Below are 12,299 nucleotides of genomic sequence, written 5' to 3'. Positions count from 1 at the left end.
CTGACTGCTCAGGCTTTGGGCTGTCTTTGATGCAAGTTCCAGGGGCAGTAGGTCCCCATATGAGCCTTTGGACCCTGTCACAATTTGGCACGTTCCTTCCAGTTCCCACCATCCCGTCTTTCTGGGCCTATTGACTCTCCTCTCCCTCCCCAAACCAGCAAGTCCTCCATCCCGTTGAATCTGTGAATTTCTGTAGTTTCCTCAGTCTGGAGAGGGGAGGGATGGCGTCAGATCCCCCTTTAGTCCTAGATGCAAGGTGTTCTTGTCATTTCCTCTTGTGCTCACTAAGTGAAAAAAATAAAACCAACGAAACCAATTTTTAAAGTCCAACATAACAATCTTGACCTTAATATGCTAAAGGAGTATTTTTATTTCTACCTCTGTGGCTGAGAAAATAGTTTACTAGACATAGAAGGACACAGCATCCAATATCTTTTCCCTGGACTTCTTGGCGGAGGTGGAGTTGGGGCTCAGGATAGTCTTGCCACATGAAAGATAAATACTCTCAGATTAGGTCCCAAAGCAGAACCAACTGTTTTATGTTCAAACATGACCAAGGTGAAACCTTTCAAAATAGAGCTCTGTTGGTTTTTAGGTAGTCTGGCCTGAAGGCAAAAGGTAGATAACATGACCAGTTAAAAGTTCCCTGTGACTGGATTCTAAGACAACCTGAGGTGTGAAACAGTGAATCAGAGGAAGTGTCACTTCAATTAGACAGGTTTTTATCCACATAATATGCAAGTTTGGCACCTCCTCACCGAAGAAAGGAACTGAGTATTTGAAGGCTGAGCACAGCCATCCTGCTAGTTCAGGACTGTCTCTGCATCACTGGGGTTTCCTGAATCCCCTTTCTTTCCCTTCACTGAAGGCATGAAGTCCACATGGTTTTGTGATGGTGGCAGAGGTATCTGGCAAGTTGGTTAAAGCTCACGCTGGAGCCTTGAGATCGGGGCCTCCCTGGAACCCCGCAGTTCACTAGCTTGTATTGGAGCACTGCCCTCACCCCCACACACAGGGTTGAAATGCTCTCTCTGTGCATGTCTCTGTAACGTCATGATCCCCAGTAGCTCTGTGACTCTGATCAAGTCACTCCATTTCCTGAGCCTCAGTTTCCTCACCTGAAAAGTAGGATGAGAGGCCCTTCGCCATGGCACTGATGAGAAGGGGCAGGCACAGCCCCAATACCTATCTGGGTTTAACAGCTCCAATTTTTTGGATCAAATAATGTCTTCCTTCTGAGGCTGCAGCAGTCAGGGGGTTAAAGGATTCGTGCAGCCAAGGGGGTTTCTGGAGACAGAGGGAGACACTTCCTCCTTTCTTCTTTATACTCTTTTCATCCTAAATGGTTAATCCCTTACATAGAACCATGGAAAATTCAGAAGTAGGTGAAGAAGCTGATGATAAGCCTCAGCCATAATCCCATCACCCAGGGGCATGAGCTTTCTTTTTATCTGAAAAGACCAGGCAGGGTGTGGTCCCTTCTCTTCCTCAACTGTCTCCATTTACTCTGCAAAGTAACAGCAGCAAAGCCTTGACCAGCTCCTCCCTCACTTCTGGAAGCTTCATTCAGGGATCGGTGAGTTTGGGCTCTGACTTCAAGTCTCAGGCTTGAAGTAAATGCTCTGCTGTCCTTGTCTGGAGCTGACTCATGGGGCTGGGAGCCTGGGGCTTTAGAAGCACCTCCACCCAGGGGGCAGCCATGCCTGTGGCAGACGTTGAAGCAGATGGGAAAGGACCACATGTCGTGTCTTTCCACTGTGGGCTCGGGGTGCGGGTGATACTGACTGTCTGCTCCTGTCTGGACGCCTCCCACTTGAAGTGGAAGGAGACAGGCACCTGCCTCCCTGTGTGGGCACAGGGCTTAAACAGATACGAACAGAAAGTCAGACAACTTGAACATTTCTGTTCCTTTTATAGCTACAAGGAAGGACCCACAGAAATGTGATTTCATACTCCAGTGGTTACATTTACCTGGTCTTCAGTGGGACAGAGGCAACAATGACCTGTGACAGGGGGCGCCTTTCAGGATTGTGACCCCTGGCTGCTCTCCGAGGAGGGCGAATCCCAGCAGAGTCTTTGCTGAGTAGGCTCCAGAGTGTGAGGGTGCAAACTGGAGATGCCCAGAGGGAGCTCCAGGGCTCCCCTGAGAGGAGAACTGAGGGGGTCCTGGGGTGGGGGTGGGGCAGGGGAGGAGCTACTGAAGGGAAGAGGTTGGGGGGACAAGGGGGTGGGGCTGAGCCGAGGGTGTCTGTTCCCTTCTCCTCTGTCTCCCCACAATCCATGTTATATTGTGGAGTTGGCTTTGTTAGAGCTGCAACCAATTGCTGGAATTCTGTCTCAAAACAGGCAAGAAGAATGGCTGTCAGAGAGGTCCAGCCATTTGGATTACATAACAAGAGAATATGTTATTTTAGAGGAGACGATTTAGGCGCTAGGGTGCTTGCCACACACGCCCCATTATCAGTCAGCACCATACTCTGAAATGGGCTGCTCAGGGGTAGGTCTCCCCACACTGTTCCGAGCTCCCCTGGGCCCTTACTCACCTCTGGGACCCCAGGGCTTGGGCAGAGTTGCATTGCTGGGCCATTTTAACTCCTAATTCACAGCTAGTGGAGTTTCAGTTCAACTAATATTTATTAAGCATCTGTCTGACACCAGCCCTACAGCAACACAAAGAATAGAGACATGTCAAAGACACAGGCCCTGCCTGCTAGGAGCTCGTGGTAATAGGCTGTCGCTGTTGGATTGTAAGTGGAATGAAAGAGGAGCATAATGGTGATAGGAGTGTAAGGGACAGGGGTGTGGAGGGAAGGCTTCCAGGAGGAGTGGACAACCTGAGCTGAAAGGAAACGGCAAAGAAGAAAGAGTGCTCCAGGCAGAGACCAGCAAGGACAAAGGTGGGGACCGGCTGAGTGCCTTCTGGGTCCTGGGAACAGCCCCGGAGCATGAGTGATAGTCTGGGAGGGAAAGGGCAGGCACTGGGAGGCCCAAGGGGCTTTGCAAACGAGCCAAGAGGGACCACGTTCTGCAGGGTGCAGTCCCCAAAGAAGGGAGTGGCCAGAGACAGAAAGGCATGATCCTCGGTCTCCCGGTAGAGAATGGGTGGGTTTCAATTTCCAACATGGAGAATGCATTTGGTTTGAAAAAGCAAATTCAGAATTAAATTTTTTTGTTTGATAAGTATAAAAAGGAGAGCTGTCACTTTTGTAATACAATCTAAATTTGACTAAATTTTGGCTAGAGGAGCAGAAATTAGAAAAAAAAAAGGTGCAAGAATGCTGCCCAGATGGCGGGGAGCCATGGATGGGCTGGGGGTGGGGAGGGGGATGCAGGGCAGTGGGTCAGATTTGCATTTTTAGAACAGCGACTCTCGCCACTGATTGGATGGGGTATATGAGAAAGGAAAGACTAGGCTGAGATCATGAATGCGATTCTTTGCAGCCAAAGATGGAGAAGTTCTATCCAGTCAGCAAAACCAAAACCAGGAGCCGACTGTGACTCAGATCATGAACTCCTTATTGCCAAATTCAGACTTAAATTGAAGAAAGTAGGGAAAACCATTAGACCATTCAGGTATGACCTAAATCAAATCCCTTATGATTATACGGTGGAAGTGACAAATAGATTCAAGGGATTAAATCTGATAGAGTGCCTGAAGAACTATGGATGGAGGTTCATGATATTGTACAGAAGGTAGTGATCAAGACCAAACCCAAGAAAAAGAAATGCAGAAAGGCAAAAGGCTGTCTGAGGAAGCCTTAAAAATAGCTGTGAAAAGAAGAGAAGCGAAAAGCAAAAAGGAAAGAGATACCCATTTGATGCAGAGTTCCAAAGAAAGCAAGGAGAGATAAGAAAGCCTTCCTCAGCGATCAATGTAAAGAAATAGAGGAAAGGAAATTACCAGCAGCAAGGCTGGGCTGGTAGGAATGGCAAAGAACTTTGGTTTGAAAAGGCTGAGAAGAAAGGGAGCCGCGCCCCTCTTCCTCACCTAGCTCCCTGGAGCCAGCGTGGACACTCGCCCCAAGGGGGTCTGTAAACAAGCAAAGCCAGGGGCCTTCGGTTCCGAAGGTCTCGGTTACAATGTCAAAGCAGAGCCTCCAGGTCCTTGTCGGGCCTGCCTTCGGTTATTTGCACTATTTGTGGAGCAGGATTTTCTATGTGGGAGCCACTTTTTTTATGGGGGTGCATTGGGGGTTTTCAGGGAGCCCTACTTGGGGGTCCCTCCTTATTTTCTTTTCTCAATCTATGCAAGCGGCTCTGGCCGCCATCATCTCCTGCAATGCCAGAGGGCTACCACCCTGGTTCTTGGGCCCAGGGTAACGCCTCCTAGGGAGAGGGCACCCTAATTCTCTGGTGTGGCCCGAGGCGTGGGTGTGTGTGTGCTCAGTGGAGGGCAGTGGGAGATGGGGAGGATTGTTGTTGCTCTTTGGAGCCTGGTAAGGAGGGTGGGCCGAGGGCTTGGCAAATGCCACTTCTGGCAGGTTTGGAAATTTCCAAATAAATCTTTGTTTATTGGTGGAAAAAAAAAAAAAAAGAAATAGAGGAAAACAATAGAATAGGAAAGACTAGAGATGTCTTCAAGAAAATTAGAGATAACAAGGGAACATTTCATGCAAAAATGGGCACAATAAAGGACAGAAATGGTATGGACCTGACAGAAGCAGAAGATATTAAGAAGAGGTGGCAAGAATACACAGAACTATACAAAAAAGACCTTCATGATCCAGATAATCACGATGGTGTGATCATCAACCTAGAGCCAGACATCCTGGAATGTGAAGTCAAGTGGGCCTTAGGAAGCATCACTACAGACAAAGCTGGTGGAGGTGATGGAACTCCAGTTGAGCTATTTAAAATCCTAAAAGATGATGCTGTGAAAGTGCTGCACTCAATATGCCAGCAAATTTGGAAAACTCAGCAGTGACCACAGGACTGGAAAATGTCAGTTTTCATCCCAATCAAAGAAAGGCAATGCCAAAGAATGCTCAAACTTCCACACAATTGCACTCATCTCACATGCTTGCAAAGTAATGCTCAAAATTCTCCGAGCCAGGCTTCAACAGTACGTGAAACATGAAATTCCAGATGTTCAAGCTGGTTTTAGAAAAGGCAGAGGAACCAGAGATCAAATTGCCAACATCTGTTGGATCATCAAAAAAGCAAGAGAGTTCCAGAAAAACATCTACTTCTGCATTATTGACTACACCAAAGCCTCTGACTGTGTGGATCACAACAAACTGTGGAAAATTTTGAAAGAGATGGGAATACCAGACCACCTGACCCGCCTCCTGAGAAATCTGTATGCAGGTCAAGAAGCAACAGTTAGAAGTGGACATGGAACAACAGACTGGTTCCAAATCGGGAAAGGAGTATGAAAAGGCTGCACATTGTCACCTCGCTTATTTAACTTATATGCAAAGTCCATCATGAGAAATGCCGGTCTGGATGAAGCACAAGCTGGAATCAAGATTGCCTGGAGAAATATCAATAGCCTCAGACATGCATATGACACCACCCTTATGGCAGAAAGTGAAGAACTAAAGAGCCTCTTGATGAAAGTGACAGAGGAGAGTGAAAAAGTTGGCTTAAAACTCAACATTCAGAAAATTAAGATTATGGCATTGGGTCCCATCATTTCACAGCAAATAGATGGGGAAACAATGGAAACAGTGAGAAGCTTTATTTTTTTTGGGCTCCAAAATCACTGCAGATGGTGACTGCAGCCAGGAAATTAAAAGATCTTTGCTCCTTGGAAGAAAACCTATGACCAACCTAGACAGCATATTAAAAAGCAGAGACATTATTTTGCCAACAAAGGTCCATTTGGTTAAAGCTGTAGTTTTTCCAGTAGTCACGTATGGATGTGAGAGTTGGACTATAAAGAAAGTTGAGCGCTGAAGCATTGATGCTTTTGAACTGTGGTGTTGGAGAAGACTCTTGAGAGTCCCTTGGACTGCAAGGAGATCCAACCAGTCCATCCTAAAGGAGATCAGTCCTGAATATTCATTGGAAAGACTGATGCTGAAGCTGAAGCTCCAATACTCTGGCCATCTGATGCAAAGAACTGACTCATTTAAAAAGACCCTGATGCTGGGAAAGATTGAAGAAGGGGACGACAGAGGATGAGATGGTTGGATGGCATCACCGACTCAATGGACATGAGTATGAGTAAACTCCGGGAGTTGGTGATGGACAGGGAGGCCTGGTGAGCTGCAGTCCATGAGGGTCGCAGAGTCAGACATGACTGAGCGACTGAACTGAATTGATGAATGCGATGGGGTGGACACTGGCTTGATTCAAGGTGTGGTGCTCTGGGTGGGAAGATATTTGGGCCATAAAACCAGAGAATCTGGTGACAGTAGGCACACAGGGCATGCAGAGGGAGGAGTCACGGCTGCCTTCTGGGGCCCTTGGTGGGTGGCCAGCTGGGTGGGGGGCAGGGAGGGGATGCTGGCTGGTGGAGGGAGGCTCTGCTGCAGGGTTGGCCAGAGTGATGGTCCGTTTAGACAGGTTATTTTCAAGGTGGCTGTGGGACGTCTGGGGGTGGGGTGGACAGAGGCCACGGTCTAGCAAGCAGCCAGCTAGGGCTGAAATCCAGTGTCCTAAGTTGTTCTGCCTCCCAGCCGGCTTGGCTACACCCTGAGAGCAGAGAACAGGTGGTCCTGGGGTGGGGGTAGGGGGGCAGGGTGGGGGCGGCCTCCCAGGAGGTGTCAGGCCTTCTCACTGCATGGGGCACTCCTTGCTTAGCTCTTTCCACGGGGCCTGGGTGAGCTTGGCCCTTGGAGTACATGCTGGGGAAGCCAAAGGCTGAGCGGAGTGGATCGTGACCCTGTCCTTGAAACCACAGCAGGCACAGCTCAGAGGGTCTGTCTCCAAGACCAGGGTCCCGTGAGGCCCAGCTCTGCCCCAGGTGTTGGACTCTCCTGAGTGGCCCTGGCATCACTCCTCTTCCTCTTCCCTCATTGAGACTTGCTGCTCGGGTACCTGTCCTGGCCCCGCTCAGCCTGCAATCAGAGATCTGACAGGTTTGGTAACACAGGAGAATGTTTAAAATAACGCATTTGCCTATAATACCTCTCAGGGCTCTTTTCAGTGTAATCAAGGATTAATACTATACACTAAGGAATGGAGCTGTAATAGTGGAATATCAGCACTGATGTAGATGGGTATTAGTCAGTGTTCAGTGTACACTTATCTGTGCGACAGATGTCTGTCTTCTTACATGAATGGAGCAGGTCCCTTTGGGCGACATTAATTCTCTCTGTGGACACAAGTAATAGCTCCGACTCTGAAAATCCAAGCCTTAGCAGGGATGGGCAACCTCATCTCTATGCCAGGGGCTGCTGGTGAAGGGGAGGAAGCTGGCACTTCACATAAGACAACTTACCTGGCTGCAAGATTGGTCTTTAAGGCAGGTCCGTGGACGCCCACAAGAAGAAGCACATCCAGAGGTATATCAGCAAACCCCAGTAGGCAGGGCTCCCATATTGTTAGGCAATGGATGGAAGTGACGTTAAGTTCTGGCAGTGACCCTGTATTCTAGCTAAAAATAAGACCCATGGTTAGGAGAGCTGCAGCTGGCAGCTGGATATGCAGAGCATAGAGAAGAGCTTTTGGAAACAATTGTCAAGACCCTAACTAGAGGGGTGAGCATCAGGACTGGACCCATCAGGGGCCTTCTCAGCACTGGAATGCTGAGCCCGGGGTGCCCAGACAGACTGAGAGGGCAGTGGTGCCTCAGGGGTCACTCAGCATCCCGGACTCTCTCGGGCACATCAGACCTCCCAGGATGAATTCTCCTTGTCCCCTCTTTGGTGAGAGTAGTCTTTCCAAATGCTCCTTTCCTGGCTGATGAGACAGGACTGGCAGGACAGCACAGGTCCTCAGACCCACAGGTGGAAGTGGATCTGGGGGTGGGGATGACGCCAACTCTGGGTGAGCTAAACATCTCTGGGTCTGAACAACAGACACCCAAGTTAAAAAAAAAAACAACAAAAACCATAACTATCACTTTTTTAAAAAAAGTATATTGTTGATTAACCCTTTGATGACCTCGATCTTCAGGATTTTTAGATTAGTAACTAGGATTTTTGGATCAGTAACTTGCCATTGTTTATAAGACATTAACTACTTTACATTCCTTTTCCAGTAGTACTTTATGATCTGTTACTTAGATATTAGCTGGGGCCTTTCTTCCCCTTGAACTCTAGGTGACGTTGGCTTAAATCCACCAATTCGTGGTCTGTGCAACTTCAAAACCCTCCGACTTTCCCAGGATGTAATATTTTTCAGACCTTTTCTGCCTCTTCGGGCTGCATCCAAAATCAGTCACACCAGCATGTGTGGGTTTAGGAGCTGTTAGTGAAGTATTTTGGAGAAGGAAATGGCAACCCACTCCAGTGTTCTTGCCTGGAGAATCCCAGGGACAGCGGAGCCTGGTGGGCTGCCGTCTATGGGCTCACACAGAGTCGGACACGACTGAAGTGACTTAGCGGCAGCAGCAGCAGCGAAGTATCTGGGGGAGTGGGTTGTCAGGAAGGGGTCAATCCCTTTAAGCCCAGCTGTGTGTGCACTTCTGGGCTTGCTTGGAGTTCCACCTTCAAGTCCCCCCACCATGCACAGCAGCCACTCTCCCCTGCAGCCCCTTGGCAGTAATAGGTACTTGTGTGCTTAGTCATGTCTGACTCTTTGCGGCCCCATGGACTGTAGCCTCCCAGGCTCCTCTATCTATGGAATTTCTCAGGCAAGAATACTGAAGGGGGTTGCCATTTCCTTCTCTAGGGGATCCTCCCTACCCAGGGATTGAATCTGCATCTCTGGCGTCTTCTACATTGGCAGGCAGATTCTTTACAAGCTAAGCCACTGGGAAAGCCTGGGGTCCCTTGACCAATATTCAGCAAAGGAATTTTTCCAACAACTCTCTTTGAAAGGAATTTTGATTCCAATTGTAAAGATAATGAAGCTTTCTTTACCTTTGTGTAGAAAGAATTTGCTTTTAAAATAAAACTTCATCTTCAGTTCATTTTCAAGAATTCCCCAACAGTTCTTAAAATAAACCAGCAGCTAACGGTGCTGAAAAACAGGGCAAAGAGTTGTGGTGGTACAGAAAACACCCTGATATCTGTCGTGTTTGTGTTTTCCAGTTTCTACCCGGATGTTTGAGATCCTATAGATGTGGTCATCGAGCCGGGCAGTGGAGCGGAGTGTGCAGACTGAGTGCTGAGAAGAGGCAGCCTGGGGCAAGGCTGCTCCAGCCCCCTGGTAATCAGTCAGTGGTGATGGGGAGCGGGAAGGGTGAGACACAGGTTTTGGTGGGTCCATCTCACCAGGATGAGCTTCTAGACACTTGGGTCGTTGCCATGAACTCCCCTGATTCCACTGACTCAAGAGCTACCATGTGCAACTAGAGGTTATCATACTACGTGAAAGAAGTCAGAAAAAGGCATATACCATATGATATCACTTAGACGTGGAATCTAAAATATGACACATACGAACCTATCTACAAAACAGAAACAGACTCACATAGAGATCAGACTTGCGGTTGCCAAGGAAGTGAGGGTTGGGGGAGAAGGATGGACTGGGAATTTGGGGTTGGTAGATGCAAACTATTATATATAAACTCGGCAAACAACAAGGTCCTACCCTATAGCATAGGGAACTATATCCAGTCTCCTGGGATAAACCATAATGGAAAAGAATATTGAGAAAATCATGCAAATATGTCTAAAACTGAGCCACTTTGCTGTACAGTGCAGGTTGGCACAAAAATCATCAATGATACTTCAACAACAAAAAAAGAGCCATCATGGCATCAGAAGGACCTTGGAGGTCACTGGTCCCACCCCAACAGGGCAGAAGCCCCTCTACAACATTCTGTGGTTACCCTGGCTCCAAGGAGAGAGCTCACCACCTAACAAGGCAGCCTGTCCTGTCTTCTCCTTACTGAGAAGCTCCTGCTGGTGGAAATTACCAGATTCTAGCTAAGGGTGCTCACCTCGCACCCTTAGCTAGAATCTGCCTGCCTGCAATAACCACTTGGTTTCCTGGTTCTGGCCCCCTGAGGTTCTCAGGAATCACCTTAATCCCTCTTCCACATGGCAGTCCAGCAGATATTTGGAGAGGAGGAATGAAGAATCTGGGGCCAGAGACAGGCCTGGTTGAAATCCTGACTCCACTGTGTGATCTTCAGCAAGTTAGTTAACCTCTCTGATTCAGTCTTTTTATCTGTAAAGCAGGGACAATGTCTGTCTCACAGAGTTGTCCTAGAAATGAAAATAAATCACAAATCGAAGTTGCTTGTTTCATCACCAATTCTCTGACACCAACTGGACGTCCTACAATTCAACTCAATTCTGACACTACCCTGAGTTAAAAGGGCACATAAGAAAAAAGCAAGCTCATGGACAAGACTCCACCCACTTCTGAGGCGAGCTGCAGGTGTGGTCCTCTGACCACCTGCACTTCTGACCGACTTGACTCTAAATTTGGGAGTTCTCACAGCCTCCCTCTCGGTTTCTATGATTTCCTAGTTCACTGAAGTCACTGAAAGTGCTTGGAACTGCAACTGCAGCTTTGTTATAGAAGATCTGACTCAGGAATAGCCGAAAGAAAGAGCGCAGGGTCCGGGGGATGAGGGCATGGTGCAGAGCTTCCACACCTGCTCCTTGTGGGATCTGTCACCACCCAGCCCAGAGATGTGCTCACCAGCCAGGAAGCTCCCCCAGACCTCGCCGTCCAGGGTTCTTTAATGGGGGTGTGCATTATTGCTAGGCAGAAACTGATTTAGTCATTTGCCACTTGATTGAAAGCAATCTCCAGCGCCTCTCCTCTCCTCTCCTTCCCCTGTGGTTGGGGTGGGGCTGAGTTCCAATCCCTTAATTATATGCACGGTCTTTCTCAGTGACCAGTCCCTCCCTTGGAATATCTAAGTGCCCCCATGTCACCTCATTTGCATAAAAGCTCAGGCTTGATGAAAGGGGCTCATTATGACCAACAAAACACTCCTAATGCCTTTTGGGCATTTTAGAAATCCCACGTGCCAGGAACTGGAGCCAGAGCCCCGCGTACTCTTTGCGATGCTGCTCCTGGCCCTGTAAGCGCCGGCCTTCTGTTATCGTCAGCACTCTGCTTGCAGCCTTTTACTGTGCTCTGAAGGTTGACACGTTCCCACTATCTGGTCAGAGTAAAAGGCATTCTTATCAGTCTTTTTCTGGTTTTTCTTTTTGTTAATGTAGCTCGAGACTGAATTAGTTTGGCGACTAAAACATATGATTACAGTTATTTGGCATGCACCTGTTTACAATCGAATCATAAGCCTCTCATTACTCACGTTCCTCGTGCATGATGACTCTAGCCCCTAAATGACACATAATAAGTGCAAATAGCACTTGCTCTGCACCAGGCACTGTTTGAACTACTTCACACACATTAACTCACCCAGTCCGCACGACAACCTAAGGAGGAGTTAAATAGTTGCAATCTCTGTTTAATAGATGGGGAACTGAGGCACGGAGAGGTTAGGTAACTTGAGCAGATCACACAGCTAAAAAAGGGCATGGCTGAGATTTGAACTCATGGTCTGGTTCCAGAGTCCTGCTTTTAACCACTAAGTTCTGCTGCCCACAGCTTTGCTCACCTCCCAACATTTTGGGAAGGGAAGGAAGGAGCACAGAAGGATGCCTCCGGCTCCTGCTGTCATGGTGAGGGAGGCAGGGTTCCACTTCCTCCCCTGCCCACTGGAGCACCCCTGGAGCAGCCCTACGGGACTGGGCTCTAACAAGTGAAGGCTGGCCTAGGGGCTCCTGTCCATCGGGCCCCAAATGTCTTCATTCCTCATGCTTTGTGGGAGAGAGCTACTTCAGAGACTTCACAGATCGATTCCCGGGAAATCCAGATACTCCAAAAGGAAGGGAGAGGACCAGCCTTTTCCTGCCTGGATGAGAAGGACTTAGGCCAGGAAGGTTCAGTACCAGGTGGTGCTAGTCCCAGAGAAGTTGACAGTTCAGACACATCTGGAGCTGGGGTGACTTGGTGTTACAAGGAACACAGGGATCTCCATGCCCACATCCAGTGTACCCATTGAGGGATTGTCTGTTGCTATTTTAAAATTAACATCAAAGATTTGGGGCTGTGAAGGTGACAAAGAGAATGAAAATGGATAGGTGTGTGTATGTGGGGCAATGCCTCTGGAAGAACTTTGGTCTGCTGCAGTGTTTGCCCAGAAGAATCTGGGTGGTGACCCCAAGTCTGCATGGCTCTGATGCATTCCCATGATGTTTGACCTTGTGCTCTCTTCT

At 48.4% G+C, this 12,299-nt stretch overlaps 1 protein-coding gene across 1 annotated transcript in view; it reads left to right on the top strand.

Moving 5' to 3' along the window:
• The window catches only part of ADD2 (adducin 2), a 127,076-nt gene that overhangs the window by 54,639 nt on the left and 60,138 nt on the right, over positions 1-12,299 (top strand). Inside the window, exon 2 of the mRNA XM_055399664.2 lies at positions 9,144-9,261. The gene's annotated coding sequence lies outside the window, so the exon portion shown is untranslated. The remainder of the gene's footprint in view (positions 1-9,143; positions 9,262-12,299) is intronic.

This window comes from Moschus berezovskii, chromosome 11 (assembly GCF_049115385.1).
Source record: "Moschus berezovskii isolate FMDL1 chromosome 11, NW_MosBer_1.0, whole genome shotgun sequence".
NCBI classification, from domain to species: Eukaryota; Metazoa; Chordata; class Mammalia; order Artiodactyla; family Moschidae; genus Moschus; species Moschus berezovskii.
Note: the sequence above shows the minus strand (reverse complement) of the source record. Positions and strands in the feature narration are given on the sequence as shown.